This window comes from Pinus tabuliformis, chromosome 9 (genome assembly GCF_031772625.1).
Source record: "Pinus tabuliformis cultivar Carrire ecotype Pingquan chromosome 9, CPIR1, whole genome shotgun sequence".
Lineage (NCBI taxonomy): Eukaryota > Viridiplantae > Streptophyta > Pinopsida > Pinales > Pinaceae > Pinus > Pinus tabuliformis.
Window position 1 is genome coordinate 1,783,099,807 of NC_142307.1, and position 23,098 is coordinate 1,783,122,904.

Genomic DNA, 23,098 nt, shown 5'->3' on the forward strand with positions numbered 1-23,098 from the left:
GCTGGTTTGAGGAGTGGTAATTCTCGCCAATGCATTACAAGATATGGTTGGATTTATTTTTTCTTCATCTAGGCTTTGTTCCTGGAACATATCCTTTTCTTTTGACCTTTCTTTCTCCTTTTCTTCTTCCTCTTCACAATCTACGCAGAATAATTTCTTATCAGCACACTTATGACCTTTAGTGTATTTGCTATCACAACTGCAACAAATCCCTTTTGCTCTTTTTTCTTCCAATTGTTGTGGTGTCAACCTTGTAGGTTGTGGAAGACTAGGAGAAACAACACTTCCGTCTTTATAGTTGTGAGTGGTATGCTTCTTGGTTGCCATAATTTTGCTTTCTCTTTTTCTTCCTAACCGAAATGCCTTCTCTAATGAATCAGGTTCCCAAAGGCGAACATCATGTTGGATGTTATCCTTTAAAGACCCTATGAACACATCAATCCTATGCTCCTCTGGAATATATTTTACCCTTATGTTCAATTTTTGGAACTCCTCAATGTGCTCCATTATTGAACCCTTTTGTTTGAGACTTATCAATTGGCTAAAAAAAGTGTTTCTTTTTGTATCCTCATAATGTGCTATCAATTCTTCCATAAAAATTTCCCAAGTGATAAATTGTTTATGAGAGCAAAGCCATTGATACCATACAAACTTCTTTGGTTCCAAATATAAAGTTTCCATACGTACCTTTTGTGTGTTTTGCACATTATTGAGATCGAAGAATTGCTCAATCTGTAATATCCATGTGGTGGGATCCTTGCCATCAAACTTCCTCATATCGATTTTTGGAATATGGTGAGTCTTAAATCCAACATTAGAGTCTATGGAATCATGATTAACATTTCTTTTGTTCTCATCATGAGTTTCCTTTAGTACCCTTTCACCCTTAGTGACCCTTTCTTGTAGCAACTTATTCATATTTATCTTCAATTCGTCCATGTCTGTCTTCAGATCTATCTTCAAATCGTCCATCTTAGCTTCTACGCCTTTCTTTAGACCATCCATCTTAGCTTCTACATCTTTCTTTAAACCATCCATCTTATATTCTGTTCCTTTTTGTGCAAGTGACAATTGTTGCACTTGGTCTCGTAATTTTGATATATCATGTTGCATTTCTTCCTCTTCTTCATGGGTCATGCTAGAGCTTTCAGGTTGCCTACTAGGTGTTTGCATTTTTTTTCCTCAGGGCATCAATTACCAATAATAATGCTTTACTATGCCCTTTGAATTCCTTCAAACTAATTTTTCAAACCAATCTTATGCAAAAAATATAAAAAACTACACACCTTTTTTTCACTTTGTGGGAGCTAGATATTGTCTCTGATGTATCTCCGTACTTTCAAATAATCTAGTTCTGAATTTGTGACCTACAGTAGCCCTATGTTTTCTCTTTCCAATGCCACAAATCTGACCCAAATTGGATTCTCCAAGGAAGAGTTATGCGAAATCTCCCACAGTGACTTGATTATAGACTAGTTCAGTAGAGCGAACTTGTACGACGTGCCACGAGTCACTGTTTTGACCTTTGGATCTAAAAAATTCATAAAAGAAACTACAGTCTGTCCTCTTTCTGTACCTTCTTACAAAATTTCAATCCGATCCCCAGAGAGAAAGTTATGACGATTTTCCCCAGGTCACCTGTTTGGAATGTAATTTAGGAGTCTACAGAAAGACCAACTTCCTCAGATCATATCTCTGCAAATATAGCGTGAAAAGCTCTGAAAGTCAGACCTGAGGTTCAGCACGATATCTTCTCAAATGCATTTTTTTTGGAACTTCTGAAATGTCTCAGAAAAAATGTTATAGCGAAAATGCCACGAAGACCTGTTTGGAGCATCGAAACCCTAGAATCCAAAGCTCTGATACCAAATGTTATGAAACCAGCTCAAGAAAAGATAGAAAAGATAGATCAACGCCTTAGAATTCAGCCTCTTCAAGGGGGAAACCTCCTTTACGTTACATAAATGAACAATTCTTGGATGATTCAAATGACAAAACCTCCTTTCTATATATAGGAGTCTAAGGAGTCACAATATAATCCAGTCGACCTAACAATAATAATATAAAGCCACAAAAATAACAATAGAGGGATTCTAAGGGGCACAGTAATAACAATATGGGGGCAATAGGGGCACAAAAATATTAATAAGGGGTATATCTATAATAGTAATGGGGTAATCACTAGTATTATAGGGACCCGACACTATGTGCATAATCAAAGGCTATAAAGAGAAAAGTATATGTGTTGGCATTATGATACAAGTGTTCTCATTGATGGCAACTCACTCACATGTCAATTCATTTTTGAGAAAAGGAAACTCACAGTACAACAAGATTATTCATAGGTAATATGGAAGTGGTACAGAAGAAGAGGAAGATGGAACTAAGGCCTACTAATCAGAATAAAGAAGGTAAAGGAAAAGGTTGATATAAAGCAGTTTAGGAAGTATATGCAAGTCCACTTAGTTAAAACGGCGTATACGCACTGGTTCACAAAACAAAAAGAGAGTATATGTATAAATGAATTATAAAAAGAGGAAAAGCATGTACAGGTTACAAAATCAAGGTTTTGGTCTGAGGTATTTGGTTTGAGGTATTGGTCCGAGGTATTTGGTATGAGGAATTTGGTCCAAGGTACTTGGTTCGAGGTATTGGTCTGAGGTATTTGGTCCAAAGTATTAGTCCTAAGTGGTTTTTCTCCAAGGTATTAAGAAAGGCCTAAAACTATATAAGAAGGAAAGTATCATTAGGCCATGGTGTGCATATGAAAAGGGTTTCTAAGGAATACTTCTATCTGAAGTATATTTTATGTTGCAGGGGCTATCTTTGTGATTTGATCTGAAATATTTTTTGCACCATGAATTCAATGTTGGATCAGGACTAGGAGATTTGAAATGACTTATCATTGAATGATATGATATTGTTTGGGCCAGATCTAATTGTGTACACCTGTTTTATTCTTTGAATGTCATGATATGGGTTTGTCTGAAGTCCATAATAGCAGTGAAGTTATGAGTTAATATTTGTAGATCTGTACATGTTGGTTTGGCTCTTCCAAGTAGCGTATGCAAAAGAAAAAGTATGTTGTTCAAAGATGAATGATCTATTTGATTAATTCTATTGTTTTATTGTTGTCTATCAATGAAGTCTTCTTAGATATGAATGTAAAACTGGATGCATAAGGAGTCTGATATCTGATTGATTTATTGTATCAGTGAGAAGGGTGATCTTTGCTAGTGCATAGTATGTAAGGCTCTATAAATTGACAGTAGATTGATGGTTGGTACAATCTTGATTCAAAAGTTTTATGTTTAAGTAGTTTTGAAGGTATATGTAGGTTTGGTTAAATGAAGAAGCGTATACACGTAGGTTGGGTTCTGTAAAGTAGCATATACATTCCGATGCATGATGTTTGAGGTTGCAGCTAGTTCTGAATGATGATGTAGCTTTTTTGGTTCAACACAGTGATCTGGTGACAATGATCTGATTATTCAGATTAACTGATTGTTGGTTGATCCAGTTTGAGTTTAAAAGTTTCTGATGGTTCCAGTATGAAAATTTGATGAAACAAATCCATCATGTGCATTGTTGTGTGCTAGGAGCATCTAGTCTGAAAATTTATGAAACATGGTACCTGGAGGAAGAGAGAAGGTCGTAGCCTCTGTAGGTCGACACCTACGTACTAATAAACACATTGGCTAGTACAAGAGCTAGGGGGTTGTAGCTCCCTTCTAGTAGAAGCTGGAAAATGAGAGAAGGTTGTAGCCTTCTACAGTTGGGTACCTATGTACTGGTATGAGTCTGCACCATTACAAGATTGTAAACCTATTTTCTTATTATTAAAAGAAGATAGATATGACAGTAGCAGGTGGTTTTCACCCACATTGGGTTTCCACCTTAAATCTTGGTGTTCATGTGTGTTGCTTATGTGTGATGGTTCATTTTTTTTTACTGCACTATTTAATAAGTTATTGATGCACTAGTTATAGATAATCACATGATAAATTAACTAAATCACAAGTTCTCTTGGTATACGCTAGTTTCACTAATCACAGTAGCGTGTACACACTAGTTCACTTCACAGAAGTAGCATATACAAATCTGTTTGGGAAATGAAAAATTATTGATTTGATAATATTGATTCACCCCCCCTGTCAGTATTATTTCCAACAATTGGTATAAGAGCAGGTCCTTTAGAAGAAGCTTGATTGCTTGAAGGAAGATCTTGCAAGATGAATAATCACGAAGGCATGGGATACATCTAACCACCAATCTTCAATGGGATCAACTTAGTATATTGGAAAATAAGAACCAAAGCCTATCTTTAATCACTTGGAGCCAATGTTTGGGAAATTATGGAAGGAGGATATCAATTTCTAGCAACAATTCCTACAGACTCTCCAGGTAAGAAGTTATATGAAGCCAATGGCAAAGTTGTCAATACATTATTGGGAAGTCTGTCAGAATCATAATTTTTCAAAGTCATGCAGTGCAAAAAAGCCAAAGATATATGGGACAAAATCATTCAAGGCTACGAAGGAGACTCTTAGGTAAAACATGCTAAGCATCAAACTCTCAGAATTCAGTATGAAACTCTTAAGATGCATAGTGATGAGTGTGTTGCTAGTTACTTCATACATATAGATGAGATTGTTAATTGTATGAAGAATTTGGGTGAAGAGATAAAGGAAGTTACTTTAGTTGAGAAAATTTTGAGATCTTTGTCTTCTAAATTTGATTAAAAAGTGTCTTCCATAGAAGAAAAACAAGATCTTTAGACTATCACTATGACTCAACTTCATGGAATCCTAAATACCTTTGAAATGAGAAAAGGAGGTCCATCAGATATGAGAGAAGTCACATTTAAAACATCAGCAAAGGGAAAAGAAAAGGAAGAGCCCAATGAATCAGGACACATTTCAGAAGAAGAAAATGAGGTAAATTGTCTCAAGAAGCTTCAACGAGATTCCGAAAGATTCAGAGGTAAGATGCCTTTCAAATTCTTTGCTTCGGTGGAGTCAGTCATTAGGCTGCCAAATGTCCTCATAAATATAAATATGAAAAAGGGAAGGAATATGCAAAGGGAAATAGATAACAGGTTGTGAATAGACGTAGTTACTATATGCATGAAGATAGTGATGGTTTATCTAATAGTGATGAATATGAAACTGAACAAGATTATAGACTACTCATGGCTTATGACAATGATGATTTTTTGGATGAATTAGAAGAGGAAGACTTACTTGAAGAAATCACTAAACTCAAAATCTATGTAGAAGAAAAGAATATGATCATAGATACTTTGACACACCAAATTGTTGAAAGAGAAAAACACACTAAAAATTTAGAATGTGAAATTGTGGGTCTAAGAAAAGATCTTGAGAAGACAAAATCTCTTAATCATAGATTTGCTAAAGGATCAGAAAATTTAAATGAAATCATCAATGTTCAACATTCTCCTCTGATAAAGACAGGTCTTGGATATACTGAGGATTCATCTCAATCACAAAAGTTGTCAACCTCCATCAGAAGCTATCTTGATTCAACAAAGACCAGTGAATAGTATGTCAATTGTCAACAAAAGTCTAAAATTACTCATCAGGTAAATCATACTCAATTTACTCCAAGGATGAATATCAGTAGAAGCCGAAATCAATAGGTAAAAAATACCAAAAGATACTATGATCACAAAAATTTCTTTAATGGGCAATGTTTTTCATGTCATAACTTTGGGCACAAGGTTGCTCAATGTGTTGCTTACAAAACCATCATGACTAGAGAAGCACAAAATCAAAGGAGTGCGACAGGAATCAAGAAAAGTTCATATAATAACTTTTCTCCTCTTGAAAATGAAATAGAATGTTTGATTCGTAACAACCTTGGTCATGAAGAATCTGAATGCGGGAGAAAATTTCAGCTAATACTTCAAAAGGAGTAAACATCATTAAATCCCAAGATATGGAGAAAAAAGGAATCTCAATCAGAAAGATGTGCCATAGCTTTGTATGCAGAAGGACAAGAAAATTAGTGATACATTAACAGTGGATGCTCTAGACATATGACAGGTGATAAAGAGAAATTTCATTCATATAGTGTTTTAGAAATGGAAAAGAATGTCTCATTTGGAAATGACACACCTGTTGTCCTTAAAGGTAAAGGCTCTATTTTCTTGAAAGACAAGGTTAAGGCTGGAAATGTCCTGTATGTAGATGGTTTAAAGCACAATCTATTGGGTGTCAGTCAAATGTGCAATCAAAGAAATGAAGTGGTATTTCAATCAAACGGATTTGTTGTTCGTGACCTTGATATAAGAAAGACTGTGATCAAAGGAACAAGAACTCCAAAAAATTTATACATACTCAAAGGAGGACAACAACAATGCTATATAAGTAAAACAGATGAAAACTGGCTATGGCATAGAAGATTAGGACATCTAAGCTTTTCTTAAATAAGAAAAGCATGCAGGCTCAAGGCAATACGTGATCTTCCAGACATCAGCATCCCAGAAAATACCATATTCAAACCAGGTCAAATTTGTAAGAAAACCAAAGTTCACTTAAATGAAAAGGAAGGATTAGCAAGTAAGCCTCTTGAACTCATCCATATTGATTTATGTTGTCCAATAAGGAAAAAGTCACCTCATGGAAAAGAATGCATTGATTTATTTATTTATGATTTTTCCAAGATGTGTTGGATAGGTCTACTAAAGCATAAATATGAATCATTTGAAATGTTTAAAGCCTTCAAATATTTAGTTGAAAATGAATCAGATCGAAAAATAAAATGTCTCAAATTTGATCAAGGAGGAGAATTCATATCAGATGAATTCTTTGACTTTTGTGAACAACATGGAATAAAGAGGAAATTCTTCGTCACAAGAACTCCTCAACAAAATGGCATCATGGAAAGAATGAAGAAAACAGTTCAAAAAATAGCTCGAGCAATGCTTGATGAATTTGGAAATACTGCAACCTTCTGGGGTGAAGCTACATTTGCTTCTATGACTATTCTCAACAAAGCAAATGTTCAGATAAATCAAAATAAAACTCCATATGAACTTTGGTATGGTAAGCCTCCTACTATAAAACACTTTAGAGTGTTTGGAAGCAAATGTTTCATCAAAAGAACTGATAAAAAACTTGGTAAGTTCGAACCTAGAGCAGATGAAGGAATTCTTCTTGGTTGTTCATCCAGATGTAAAGGATACAAATGTTATAATAAAAGACTTCGGAAAACTATTGAAAGCATTGATGTTGTAATTGATGAAGCATGAACAAATATAGAACAAATGAAATCAACAGAAGAATATGATAGTGAGGAAGTTGGGGAATGCTTTCTCACATCAAATCAAAATGATATAGAAGAAGAAACCAATGAAGCACCAGAAGAAGATACAACAAACAGAGAAAAGGCTCCATCTAGGTATGTTCAGAAGAATCATCAAGAATCTCAAATTCTAGGAGAAAAGTGGGTTGGTGTACAGATAAGAAGAACTCTTATAGGGACCTCAAGCTGCTAACATTGCTATCCTCCATTGAACCTCAGAATGTAAATGAAGCCTACAAAGATGAATGTTGGGTCAAGGCGATGGATTAAGAACTTGACCAATTTGAAAAGAATGATACTTAGGAGTTAGTTTCTAGACCTCATGACAAAAATTTTATAGGAAGAAAATAGATATTTAAGAACAAGCTGAATGAAAATGGAGAAGTTATTAGAGACAAGGCCATACTTGTTTGTAAAGGGTATGCTCAACAAGAAGGTATAGATTTTGAAGAAACTTTTTCACCTGTTGCTAGACTTGACATAAGGATGTTTCTTGCTCTTTCTAGTTTTTGAAAATTCAAAGTATAATAAATGGATGTAAAATCAGCCTTCCTTAATGGAGACTTAGAAGAAGAGGTTTATATTGAACAACAAGAAGGATTCATTCTTGGAAATGATGCAAAACTTGTATGAAAGCTTAAAAAGGCTCTCTATGGTCTGAAATAGGCTCCGAGGGCTTGGTATTACCACCTTGACAAATATCTACAACAACAAGGTTTCACAAAAGGTTCTGCAGATAAAAATTTATACACAAAGGTTGAAAATGATAAAATGCTAATTATTGTTGTTTATGGTGATTATATCATCTTTGGTAGTAATGAAGAATCCATGAGTCGGAATTTTGCTTCAGTAATGCAGCAAGAATTTGGAATGTCCTTACTTGGTGAAATTACTTATTTTCTTGGTCTACAAGTACAACAAACTAAATATGGTATCTTTCTTTCACAAACCAAATATCTCAAGAAGATCTTGAAGAAGTATAGAATGGAAGATTCCAAACTAGTATGTAATCCAATGGTAATAGGATGTAGTCTCGGTTCTAATGATCAATCACCAACAGTAAACCAACCAACTTATAGATCTATGATTGGAAGTTTGCTATATCTAACAGGTACCAGACCTGATATCATGCATGCAGTAGGAACTGTTGGAAGGTTCCAAGCAAATCAAAAGGAATCACATCTCCAAGAAGTCAAAATAATTTTCAAATATCTTCAAGGAACTGAGGACTTTAGACTATGGTGTCCTAAAGATACAAATCTTACTCTTCATGCATATACAGATGTATATTGGGTAGGAAATGTTGATGATTGAAAGAACACTAGTGGAGGTGCATTCTATATGGGTTACCGGTTAGTGTCATGGTTCAGCAAGAAACAAAGTTCGATTGCCTTATCTACAACTGAAGCAGAATATGTGGCTGATGCATCTTACTCTACACAACTACTTTGGATGATCCAAACATTGAAAGACATTCAGATCACATGTACTCCACCCATCTTCATTCTATGTGATAATACAAGTGCCATCAGTATTTCGAAAAATCTTGTCATGCACTCCAAGACCAAGAAAACACCCATTAAGTACCATTTTCTACGAGAACAAGTCCTTGGAAAAAAGGTTAAATTGGAGTATGTTCCCTCCAAAGAATAGTTTGTTGATACATTCACTAAATCGCTTGCCAGAGAAGCATTTGAATATCTTAAACAAAATCTAGGAGTAGTTCTTGCATCATCCTACTGTTAAATCCCGTTTTTCATAGGAAGGTTATTATACGCAAGTTTGAAGAAGTATGGTCATGCATACATGTGAGTTTCTGTGGCTGAAGTACTGTATATGTTTTTCTGACAGAAAAATAGTAGCACAGGTTCAGGGGGAGCATTAGCGTTCACACACATTCAACATTGTTGGCATCATGGTTACTGAGTTCAACTATGGCTACTTCTATCATGATCTATATTTCAATGAGTCCTATTAGACATACGATGTAATTTGTATCCCCACTTTGCATGGGATGGATGATGTAATAATTGTTGTATTTATATCATGTATAAGCAATTGGTATATCCCCACCTGATTGGGTGGATGATTTAAATGTGTTGTATCCCCACTTGGTTGGGTTATTGATGTATGTATGAGTCATTGGTCATAAGGAGGTCATACTCACTTAGTTGAGTTATAGAGTCATGTTATTCCTTTGAATCATATCTTTGTAGACTCAGCATGTACTCAGGAGGAGTATGGACAACATAATGTATATCAAAGGAGGAAAGTTGCTTGGTCTGCCCTTTGCCCTTGATGTCAAAGGGGGAGAGTATTTTGGTGTTGCATTTTATCTCTAACAATTGTTACAGCTTACATTAATCAAAACCATCATGGTTGCCGTGAAGTCCAAAGGGGGAGATTGTTGGAATTATGATACAAGTGTTTTCCTTGATGGTAACTCACTCACAGGTCAATTCAATTTTGATAAAGGCAACTCACAATACAACAAGAATATTTAGAGGTAACAGGGCAGTGGTACAAAAGAATAGGAAGATGGAACTAAGGTCTATTAATCAGAATAAAGAAGGTGAAGGAAAAGGTTGATATAAAGAAATTTAAGAAGTATATGTAGGTCCACTTAGTTAAAACGGCGTATACATGTGCTATCAAAAGAGAAAAAGTGCGTACATGTTAGGAAATCAAGGTTTTGATCAGAGGTATTTGGTCTGAGGTATTGGTATGAGGTATTTGGTCCAAAGTGTTTGGTCCAAGGTATTATTCCTAAGTTGTTTTGGTCTAAGGTATTAAGAAATGCCTAAAACTATATAAAGAGGAGAAGGTCATTAGGCCATGGTATGCAATTGAAAAGGGTTTCTAAGGAATACTTTTATCTAAAGTATATTTTATGTTGCACGGGCTATCTTGGTGATTTGATCTAATATATTTTGTGCACCTTGAATTCAATGTTGAATCAGGATCATGAGATCTGAAATGACTTATCATTGAATGATCTAATATTGGTTGGGCCAAATCTAATTGTGTATACTTGTTTTATCCTTTGAATGTCATGATTTGTGTTTGTCTGAAGTTCGAAATAGCAACAAAGTTGTGAGTTAATATTTGCAGATCTGTATGCTGGTTCGCTTTGGTGATGTTGCATATACACACTGGTTCAGCTCTTCCAAGTAGTGTATGCAAAGGAAAAAGTATGTTGTTCAAAAATGACTGATCTATTTGATTAGTTCTGTTGTTTTTTTTTTGTCTGTCAAAGAATTCTTCTTAGATATGAATGTAAAACTGAATGCATAAGGAGTTTGATATCTAAATGATTGATTTTATAAGTGAAAAGGGTGATTGCTGCCAGGAAACGTAGGGTCTATGCAGAGCTGCTAGTCCCACTAAGATGGGTAGCTATCTTAGAAACAAACAGATTAAAGTTACTTGTTTTTTCCTTTACGAGAGAGAGATGAGAAAGAAGCAGAGAGTACCAACCTTAGTCTTCCGCTTGGCTCCTTGCTTGTTTCCTTTCCCTTTGACAGAATCTCGCCACTGCTTCCTTACTTGTCCAACTTCAAAGAGCACATATAGATTCATAGGAGCATAATACCATCAAAGCATAGAGATCTTTCACTGTAAACAATATAGGATCAGATATATATTGACCATACAAATGCATATATCAACACAATATTCAGAGATATAGAAGAATATGGAGGAAAACTCAAATAGCTTTATTAGTAAAAGTAGTAGAAGAGAGGATTACAACCACTTGGTCTGACCCAGTGCCATCCTCCTAGCTTGATAGCCCTCTTCACCTCACACAAAGAAAGATCACCCAACAATGTCTTCAAAGAGAAGCACCACTTTGCAAATTACCAAATTCCAACCTTTGGATCTCTTGGATGAGGGATCCATTTATAGATATTTGCAGGGGGGTGAGTTAGCTTCTGGGATTTTTATTAGTGTCATCTCCCTGATAGTTCTTATTTCCACATGGAGATTTTAGATCTCTTACCCATCCTTGGGTGAACTCAGAGAGGCAAGTGTCAAATGAGCAGTTTCTAGAAGATTCTCTAGGTTTCCACCTAGCACACTGCTTGTTCCATTTGTCTGGTCTCACTCATCGCACCCTATAGAAGCGATTTCCAATATGCATCAAAATTTTTGCATGTGGCAGGTGAGATGCATCACACCTTTAGCACTGGGCAGTCTGTATGGTCTTGCTTTGACCAGTTCTAAGTAGCTTTTCATGGAGAACTTCTGGGAGATGATGTAACCAGCTGACCTTGCTCCTTTAGGGTATAAAATAACACTTTTAGGGACTTAGTAGCCCTTGGTTTATGGACATATGTGATTGGCGTTGTAGTGCCCAAATATGTCTATAACAGTTGCCCCCTAAAGCATGACGTTGTAAATCTTTTGATGTCAGGTGAAATTCTTTATAATGAGGATCCGAGGTTTTTCGCACTGGAAGGGGACCTGTAATAAGATACAATACAATACATTATCTTCATAATATTTTCATGATCTAGCTGAGGTGGGCATTCCCATGCTCAGCTTGATAAATTCATTTTCATGTACATAGGACAGACAATCGTCTGTGTGCAGACTGATGATTTTGGTAGAGCCATCATTCATTTGTTTGGATGATTATCTGTGCAGCAATGATGTACATTTGATGTCTTTATTTTCCTGAATATATTGCAGCCTAAATGGATGAAACTAGATCTGGGGTCTTCAAAGCTCGTTCAATCTTTGCCTGAAAGTACAAGTCAATCCATGTGAAAAGATGTTCTGATGTCAAACATGGAAGGACATCGCCTGATTACTAGCCAATGATGTAAGCTGTTAACAGGCGTGAGAGGAATCACCAATGATGATGATGACCCTCAAGCTACTGCAGTACAATTCATGTGGTGTGAATACATGAGTTGATGTCGAACACCACACAAAATCTTTCGATCGAAGGCCATTAATGTAAACCTGTCGCCATAAGTGAGAAACTTTCCATTGAGGCATGCAAGCTTCAAAGTACTGAAAGGGTTGTCCCTAGGTCAGCTTCTTGGATAATGAGCTGATGTCGACAAGAAGTGACCCGTCATAGGAGGGCATTAATGGATCGCTCATCTACGACATGGAATGGAGCAAATGATTTTGTAGAGGTGAAAACGATCTGATGATACAAGGTTCAGGGTGGCGGTCACGAAGGAATGAAGCGTGAAGGTATTGCAGCAGATGGGACACAAGCTAGGTGGGTGAATTCTATGAGTGACTTCTCTTGAACATATCGGTGATGCTAAAATGGATTGGTAGCGTTAACCCCAAAAGTGGATGGTACGGTGGACCAATGGTGATATGATCGGTGAACGAAATAACCCAACCCGACTCAATCATGGTGACGGAGTAAAAGTGTCATGTTCAAGAGTGACCTGCTACCAATAAAGTTTCTTCAAGTTTTCTTCCCAATTTTCCCCAATCATTTCTGATGAGTACCGCTTTATTTTTGTCAAGCTTGAGGAGGATAAAATATTCTTGTTCTATAATTTTCCCTTCAGGCAAACCCATCGTTATGTTTTAACGAGCCTAGCGACAGTGAAACTTGCTCTTTTCTGAATGGACAAGTTTGTCACTATTATTTTAGTGAGTTTAATGACAAGGATAACTCGGTCCGTTTCTAGCGGTCCGTTAGTGTCAGTCTTTCCAGCCTTCCTACAGTGATCAAATATGCTCTTACAAAGTGGTCTCAGAGTGTCAAGGTCAAATTTTGTCATTTCAGTGAGTCTTCAAGAAAAATTTCGTCACTAGGCATTAGGCCTAGGGTTTGCCCAAATGTCAGTCCATGTCATCATTCAGCTGAGCCTATCATCATTCGTAGGTTTTTCATCGTCATTTCAGTGTCTAATGGGTCATTTTACACCGTGTTCATGCTTCAGTTGTGCCTAGGCAAGCTCATTTCCCTCTCCTAGGGTTTTGAAGGTAATTTTTCTTGGACAGTCAAATCATCGGCAAAACTTGTTTCCTGATGTTCATACACCTTCCCCTATCCTTAAAGTACCTTATAAAACACTTCCCATCCCCTAGATCCGCCAAATTCCTCATTTTTGCACAAACCCTAGTTTCTAGCTACAACCTGGCAATTTTCTAGGTTGGGCCTGTGTTTTGCCCTTTTGGACCCCTTCCCCTCACTCAATCTCTGAGATTCCACTTTCCCCTGCTTCCTAACATCCCTCCCCACTCCCAAAAATTTCCTCAAGAATTTAGAAGCCCCCTATCCCCTTCATTTCGCTTCATTTCGACAGAATTCCTTGTTTCACTCATCGGGACAAGTTTCACTAAAATGATGGTTCTAAGAAATAAAAGATGAATTTTGCAAAACTGAGAGAGGTTTTTGTCCAAAACATGCCAAGGAAGAAAAACCTCCTTCACTTTTTACACAGGTGTCATGGTTTGAGAGAAATGTAAAAAATTCCGGCGAGAACGAAGGTGCTCCAAGGACGGTTGGCCAAAGCACAAAAACGAAGGAAAACGTCCGATCCACTCCAAATTTTGGCCAAAGCCTCTTTGACTGAGCATGGTACTTGATTGGGGACTCCCAGCCCAAATTTCAAGAAATTTGGAGAAAATTCTGTCATTTGTGAATTTTTTGGGAAATTGATAGGTTTTGGCCTTTTAACGGGTAGCGCCCCGTGCGCTACGCTACATGGGGGCAACTTAGAACGGGAAAAACTCAGCATTTTTGGAATTTTCATGCAAAGTTACACCTACCTATGGATGGAATTCAGTTTTTATGGAGATGTGGGCCTCCAAAAGGTCAAAACACATGCAAATTTTGACTTTCTGCTCCTATTTTGAGTTGCAGAAAGCTGTCTTGGGAGAATTGCGTTTTGGGGGGTCAAATGAACTCCAAATTCCAAAATTCGGGTGGGGTTGAAAATTAGACTCGCAGACCTTTCCAATGAGCTATCTTTCACCTGATTTGGACACCGGGAAGGCCCTCAAACAGGCCTCTCAATGTGCGCTACTTGTCAGGCACATGTGCGCTGCATGTCAGGGAAAATTCCCTGTTTTGACCAGTTCGGCCAGAAAAGTACGGTTTTGACTTGGGTTACCTTTTTGGGCATGTAAATCATGGATTTTTATGTAACTTTCATGGCTCTAAGATACTTTTACTCTCCTTGATCACTTCTAGAAGATTCTTGAATGTAAATGGTAAAAATTTAATGCATGGATAGGTTTCCTAAGTTTTAGAGGCAAGTTGTTTTGACTGCCCAGGTTTTAGGGCTCAGTTTAGAATTGGTTGAAACAGCTCCTAGAAGGATGAGCTCGAACCCTAGAGGCAAGGGAAGAGGTTGGCTTGCCTATATTATGTATTTTCTCAATCATTTTCAGGGTTGGAGAGGTTGGACTCTTGAGGGAGAAGCTCCTATTGTATATTGTACTTGTATCTCTGCAATTTGAGGAAAAGGAAGACCAGGGTTTTGCAGACATCATTGGGATTCTTGTGGACTCTTGTGTTGATGGTGTGTTCTCTTATTGTAATTTTAAGTTTGTTTATGTGTTCCATCTCTTTCTTTACTGCAGCTTATTAAACAAATGAAGTGATAAAGTTTGAATTCATGCTTGCCATGCTCAACTTTCAAATTTGTTTAATGTTTATGTTTTCCACTGTCTAGAGAGGATTCAAAGTCATTGTTTGCCCTCTTTAGCTTCTCTTTTTTCTTCCTTGATCATCCATCTCAGCTAAAGGCATCAGCACAAACTCCTACCTTGCCCCAAAGACCCACCTGCAGAAACTGTGTCAAATCCCCGCACCCTAAAATTGCAGATCCTCAATTTGCCACCAAAAAACCCCAAAAACCCCCAAATCAACCTTTTAATTAGTTTACTAGCCTAATATCAGTGTTACCTTTGATTGGTCATCTCACCCCATTGAAAATTTGCCGAGATAGACCGGAGAGAGCCTTCTCATAACCCGTAGGGCTAGCTACGAGGTGAAATGGTTTGATGTTTCCTTGAAGATTTACCTTCCTCAGCCTAGGGTGAAATCTCAAGCGCTAACACCTAGGTCAGCTTCTTGGATAATGAGCTGATGTCGACAAGAAGTGACCCGTCATAGGAGGGCATTAATGGATCGCTCATCTACGACATGGAATGGAGCAAATGATTTTGTAGAGATGAAAACGATCTGATGATACAAGGTTCAGGGTGGCAGTCACGAAGGAATGAAGCGTGAAGGTATTGTAGCGGATGGGACACAAGCTAGGTGGGTGAATTCTATGAGTGACTTCTCTTGAACATATCGGTGATGCTAAAATGGATTGGTAGCGTTAACCCCAAAAGTGGATGGTACGGTGGACCAATGGTGATATGATCGGTGAACGGAATAACCCAACCCGACTCAATCATGGTGACAGAGTAAAAGTGTCATGTTCAAGAGTGACCTGCTACCAATAAAGTTTCTTCAAGTTTTCTTCCCAATTTTCCCCAATCATTTCTGATGAGTACCGCTTTATTTTTTTCAAGCTTGAGGAGGATAAAATATTCTTGTTCTATAATTTTCCCTTCAGGCAAACCCATCGTTATGTTTTAACGAGCCTAGCAACAGTGAAACTTGCTCTTGTCTAAATGGACAAGTTTGTCACTATTATTTTAGTGAGTTTAATGACAAGGATAACTCGGTCCTTTTCAATTTTAGAGAGTCTGAAAAGAGACGGAAAGGAAACTCCAATATTCCTTTTTCGTAGTACAATCCCTTAAGTCTAAAAAGTATAAAACAATGCGAAAGGGATGACTTTTCGATAGTTTTAACGAGATGAACAAGACAAAGGGTCGATCATTTTGTGTAATAATCCCTCAGGTCCAAAAATATTAAAATCTAGAGGAGGGATGGCACTTCCAATCATTTTAACGAGGTGGAGAGGCAAATTGCTCGACAATCTTTTCATATTTTATGAGTCAGATGAAAAGAGCTTAAAGGAGACTCATTTTTGAGGAATGAGTGATGTTTTCAGATAGCAGATAGTTCCAGGTAAGGTTTGGAACTTCCCAATCACAATAGTGTAAAGAAGGTGGCTAATAGGATCACTCGTCGCAGTTGTTCCTCAAAAGGGGTAAACAATCAAATGGAGGCGAATTATTGGCTAAAACAAAGTGGAGGTGATGGTAAGAACATGACCAAGGCTCAAAAGCTGTGATAATGTGATTGCAATGGTTATTTACCGAAGGTGGGTTCATTTTTTAATGAGATTAAACTCTGGTGGAACATATGCTCATTGCTAGGTTTATTTTTTAATGAGCTTGAACTTTGCGTAAAACTGCTTGTGGCTAGGTTTATTTTTTAACGAGCTTGAACTTTGCAGAAACATTGCTCGAGGCCTGGTTCATTTTTTAATGAGCTTGAACCATGCGACAACATATGCTCAGATTCGGTTTCATGTTTACACAAGCTTGAAACGAGAAACTATGTTTTTTATAAGTTCGCATTCCCCATCATAATGATGGAAATCAAGGTGCATGCCCCCAAAGCTTCATTGCATTCATCTCAGTGGTTTGAATGAAGGTTTACCTTCGAAATCTTTGAAAGAATTGACTTGGAAAGGGAGTTGTTTCATTTTTTAATGAGGTTGACATAGTAAAAGAACTATCCTCATAACTCCTTGTTTCATTTTTTAATGAGGTTGAACGAGATAAGAACTGTCCTCGGAATCCACCGTATTTACAGTATTTGATAGAAAATAAAAAACTAAAGGATGATCGAGGTTGCTAGAATAATCTTCGTGGTAATCAAAAAGATGGGAATGATGGTGGTAATCTTCCCATGGTGCCCCATCTATGATCATCGACTGAACAATTCCTTCGTCTGTAGAATGTACACATGACCAAGGATCTGAAGGGGTGCCATATTCCTTAGACCTATCTATCCAAGCACTCGATGAGCGTTGATTTTGGTTTTCCCCCTAGGCCAAGAAAATTGATTGCTACAATATTTCTAAAATGGCGATGATCCATGCTGACAAAATGTTCGGGAATCTTCTGAATCTTTTAGATATAGAAGATATCATATTGCAGGTTTTCACCGTGGCCACTTCTGCCAGATTAATCTGAGGCGGTAGGGTAAAAGTACCCATCAATGTAGGGTATTTTAGCAGGCCTACTTCGATATTTTGAAGTGACTGAGAGCTTTTGTGGATCATTGGAATGCTTCCCGTAACTTGCGAACTGTTGGGGAGGAATGTCTGTTGGTCAATGATTGTAATTCCCCCTTGGAAGGGAAATGCAATCTTTCTGAAGTATGTCAACACAATGGCAACAATATCATAAATCCAGGGCCTTCCCAGTAGGATGTTGTAATTGAGGTTTCCATCGATAACTTGCACATCAATTTCTATTGTTTTGCCCCCCAGTTCGACTAGCAAGTTACTTAAAATTCCGTATGGAGTGTATGTTCATCCATCAAATTCTTTTAATGTCATCGACGATCACGACAAGGGTGGTGAGCCTAAAGTTTTCTAGCGACTCATTGACATAACACATGTAGATGTCCCCTCACTAATAATTGTTCGATGAATAGTTTTGTTGAGGGCTTTCACTTGAATGAGGAAAGAGAGCTGAGTTGGTAACTCTAGGTCATATCCTTTATGATTAAAGGCCACAATATTGGAATCCGTTGGGTCAATCCCACCTATTGCTGATAATAGAGCTTGCTTTTGGGAGGGGAAATTTTGCAGTACCTCAAGTGTCGACATAGCAGACGGCGATTGGGCTAGGTCCTCTACTATATTATAATTATGTGCCACTCTAGCACGAGGATTAAATGTTTATTTGTCTACTACTCCCTCTGGCGGATTTATCGTTAGCTTAGGAATGATGGGTGGCACAACTTCTGTTGGAGTTGTTGTCGAACTACTAGGTTGATCTGTAGCCTTGTTGTTTGACAGCTGTGGATTCCCGTAATCTTTATTCCTTGTCGATATCAAAGCATAATTTTGCTATTTTGAAATGGACAACATAAAGACTTGGGATGGGGAAGCATTGTCACTAGCAACCAGATTGGTTCCTGGGTTTGGAAACGGATCAGTCAATACTGCTAAGGTTTTTGAATTCTTAAAGAATTTCTTAACTTTAGCTTTATATGGACAATCTCTCCTCCAATGATCCTCATCGCATATGAGGCATGGCTGAGTAGGTTTCTTTCTCCTAGAAGGGTTTGCAGAATATTTTTTAGGAGATAAATCATCTTGTTTCTTCTTTTTGCTCTTCCCTTTCTTCTTGCCTCCTGGTTGCTTCAGTTCCTTGCCTTTGTTAGTTGACATGGCATTAACCTCCGAGGCTAGAAGTTCTTCATTTGCATTTTGACTAGAAACCTTATAGGCTTTCTTAGATGTACCCTTTGTGGATTTCGTGCTAGTCGTACCTATCATGCCATCGCCGGCATGAGAGTCTTTGTTTGATTTAGGAGGAGGAGGAACGGAAAACTCTGGTCTAGGAGCATCAGGGATTTTGTCATAGAGCGTTCCAGATTGAGTATAGATCAAGTCTAGATATTGCACACGAGCAATGACTTGCTCTTCAGTGACGACTCCTCCCTTTGCCACATCTTCTATAATGGAAGCTAACATGGACTTAATAAACCATTCAGCTAGTAGCTGATCAGGGACATATGTTTTTACCATTCTACAACAACATCGCCATTCATGAATATGATCGGATATGTGAGTGGCCGCCGTTTGCTTGAAATTGGTAAGAAGCTTTGTTCCTGTTTCATACCTTATCGGTAACTGAAAATGGGTTAAAAAGGTGGTGGCAAGGGCACTAAATTTATCAAATGAGGCCCTAGGCAATTCGATGTACCATTTTGCTGCCGGACCAGTTAACGTTCATTGGAAAAGGTGAAGCCGAATCAAATCATCATTGAGAGTGTTGGACGAACAAAACAGATGAAAGGTCATCACATGATTCGACGGGTCTTCACCTGGATTTCCATTAAATTTAGGAATATCTGACAGAAGTTTATGAGGAATGACCGGCCACAAGGGGCATAAGTGATTGGATTGTTCATTAGCCGATTTAGATCTGGTAACTCTAGAGTCGCCACGAAGGGAAACTATTGATTTAGGTTCGGGGAAGCGTACCTATGATAAGATGGGATCGCTTGAGCAGTGGGACTTTGCATACCAGCATAATGTATTTGATGCTGATAACTTTGATAACGTGGTTGGGCATAACCAATTTGAGATTATTGGTGATAACTATTTTGAATATATGGCTGCCCATTACCTGCAAAGTTTTGCTGCTCAGGTCCTTGGTAAGCTTGTTGGAATTGCGGTTGTTGATGTTGCACCAGCCATGGTTGTGAAACCATTTTCTGTTGCCCAATACTAGACATTTGACCAAGATGAGAGGAAATAGTACCCGTTTGAGCCTGAGTCTCTCTAGTTAAGAAGCTACTAACCGGAGATTGCAGTTGTGTCGCGGAGACAAGAGGCTGTTGTACAACGACCTGAGAAACTTGAGGTTGGCATAAAACAGGTAATGCTTGTACTTGTGACACTGTCACAATAGCTAGTGTAGTGGGGATATTCGACACAGGTAGACTTGGTTGCATTATGTAATACAACTCTTGGTTTTTGAGATAGTATTGGCACCCAACCGCTGGATGTGATTCCAATTTGACCTGAATTCAGTTGTGAAATCCGATATGGTTGTTCTCTCGGAGGGAAAAATGAAAGGGTGTAGTGCCCTCCATATGGTGGTAATCGAGTGCGCAAGGGAATGATTGGCCTTTGGAGACCAAACTACCCAAATTGATATTGTTGTGAAGGATCAATTTGTTGAGATTCAACATAAGAGATTCTAGATACTATTCCGGATGAACAAATGGGAATAGACCATACTGTCGAAACAGTCCCTGGGTGGACTCCTTCTATCAGTTGAGAGCTAGTTGGGATAGATGCTATACCAGCGAACATCATCTAAGTGTTGGTAGGAGGTTCTGTTGCCGCTGTATCAGACGAGACAGTCCTAGATGTCGATGGTTGTCCAGACATATCGAGTCTATCCAAAAGACTTCCCAGTGCTTCCACAGGAACTTGCGACGAAGGGGTATTAACTTCTGAATTAGAAGGATATAGGTGGATCCGAGTCCCAAAATGCGATGGAGTACTAAATGGAAGATCCTCCATAATCTCTTCTATAGAAATCAATCTAGGTGGAAGAGGCAGACCGTCAGTTCTGTAAAATATTTATGGTGCTGAAGAAGGTATAGATTCTGCAGCGACAGATGCCAGAGGGGTAACACCTTCCGAATCAACTCTAGATGGAGCTGGTTCAGGAGTTGAAGTGTTTACTGTTACACTAGGATCAGTTCCAATGTCCTCTTGTAACTGGAGAACTTCTTTTGTAGAGGCAGGGATACCAGAAATGGTTGGAGGAACTGGAGTCTCAGAGGATGTTGAAACACAAGTTTCAAATGAACCAGGAGACTTTGACCCAGTTAAACAAGTTCGCTTGGCCCAGAATGGTTTGGTTTCCAGAGTCAAAGATAGTTGAATCATCAATCTCCGCGAACAATGGGGTTTTGATTGAGTTTCTTCCATGATTGTGGATTATTTGATCAACTCAAAATAAGAGGGAAAAATGATATTTCGTATTGAATGAATTTTAGACGCTTTGACACAACTTTCTTTTTCACTTTTTAAGAGTCAAGCAAAAGCTAAAGATGACTCTAGCCTGAAGTGACAAGTGCTCAGATTGACCTTTTCCTTTAAGGAGTCCGAAAAGGAACAAAAGAGACTAATCTAGAAATCTAGACAGAGGGATTACCAAACCAATCACAAAACTGCAAAATACTTTTTACGGTACGGTAGTCAATCTTCCTGAATGTTGTGTTTAGTGCACTGCGATCGATAGGGCGGCAGACATGACTTCCTAAGGATAAAGGATATAGCCTATTGTGGTCTCCCAATATATACTTGACGGTACGTGGGAGCACAAGTCCGTACTGGCACATGTCATCTCAAGGAGGAGGAATCACCCAACCTACGATGAAAGCGACAGTTACCAGGCTTTATGACACCGGAATACGTCTCTAGCCTAGACTTCTAGATGTTGTACGTTAGCTTCCAAAGCATTTTTATGTTCATTGAATTTATTTTACAATTGATCTTTCTTAAGAAGTTTGCCTTTAAGGTTCACTGCATGATGTAGATGTACAATTCCTAAAATGCAATCGAAGATGATAAACAGTCGTTTAATCTTCTTTTTTCGATGAAAATCCTAGCTACTAAGGAAGGAGAAATGAAATCCTTTCAACATAGAGCAGAGAGCGCACACTAGATGCATTGTCCTAAATCAAAATAAAAAAGAAGTCTAAATGCAAATGCACATGCATGTATTCGTTTTCTGCTTTTTTAATGTGTGAATGACAAAAAGAATGCTAAATACAAATTTGAATTATCTCTTATTTCAAAGCAACAGTACTAACGATTTTCTTTTCAAAAAACGACAGGAAGGCAAGGCGACACTTTGCGATTTTGAATTGAAAACTGCTTTCGACACTTGAAATACTTATAAACTTAGGTAAAATACAAGATTAACAGTATAATTGACTGTCAAGAACAATGGGATTCTTTTCTTTGACTGAAAATGACACTTGCGACACTTCCAAATCAAAAGACGATAGTTCAAATAAGCTACTATTTTGTGAAAGAGAACTCTAAATGGCGCACAATACATAAAAAAAATTACAATTCTTTATACAATAGAGGTTGGATGATGCAAAGAAGGGGGGTTTCTACAGTGGTCTATTGATCATAGACAACAAAACTCCTGAATAAAACTGAAGACAGTGAAGAGAAAACCAAAATCTGGAGGCAGATCTAGTCTTGTTTGATCATCGCACCTACAACATAGGGAAACAGGGATGCATCCCACCTACTGCACATGCGAGGTGCGATGCATCTAGATTTCCTAAAGGAGAGGGTACGATGGTCAAGAAACGAGACTTTAACTTGGTTTTTGGTCACAGTTTGCAGTTTGCAGTTTAGTTCAGGGATTTAGGCTGAGCAAATGAATGTCAGTAACTACAAAGTATAGGGCTGATCTAGTGAGGTTACTCAAGCTACCTCTAGGGAAGTTAGGATGTTTGCAAGTCAATTGCTCAGTTCAAAAACAAACCCAGAGATTGACTGAAGTAGCGTTGATCTACTTTGCACTTGCATAGCAAATGTAGCTTGAAGGCTAGCTGGCTTGACTTCAGGCTCCGTCTGTGGTTTATGAATCAAACAAATAGAGACAAGCAATCAAACTAATCACTCCCCAGTGGAGTCGCCATTTTGTTACTAGGAAATCTAGTGTCTATGCAGAGCTGCTAGTCCCACTAAGACAAGTAGCTATCTTATAAACAAATAGATTAAAGTTACTTGTTTTTTCCTTCACGAGAGAGATATGAGAAAGAAGCAGAGAGTACCAACCTTAGTCTTCCGCTTGGCTCCTTGCTTGTTTCCTTTCCCCTTTGACAAAATCTCGCCACTGCTTCCTTACTTGTCCAGCTTCAAAGAGAACCTATAGATTCACAACAGCATAATACCATCAAAGCATAGAGATCTTTCACTATCAACAATATAGGATCAGATATATATGGACCATACAAATGCATATATCAACACAATATTCAGAGATATAGAAGAATATGGAGGAAAACTCAAATAGCTTTATTAGTAAAAGTAGTAGAAGAGAGGATTACAACCACTTGGTCTGACCCAGTGCCATCCTCCTAGCTTGATAGCCC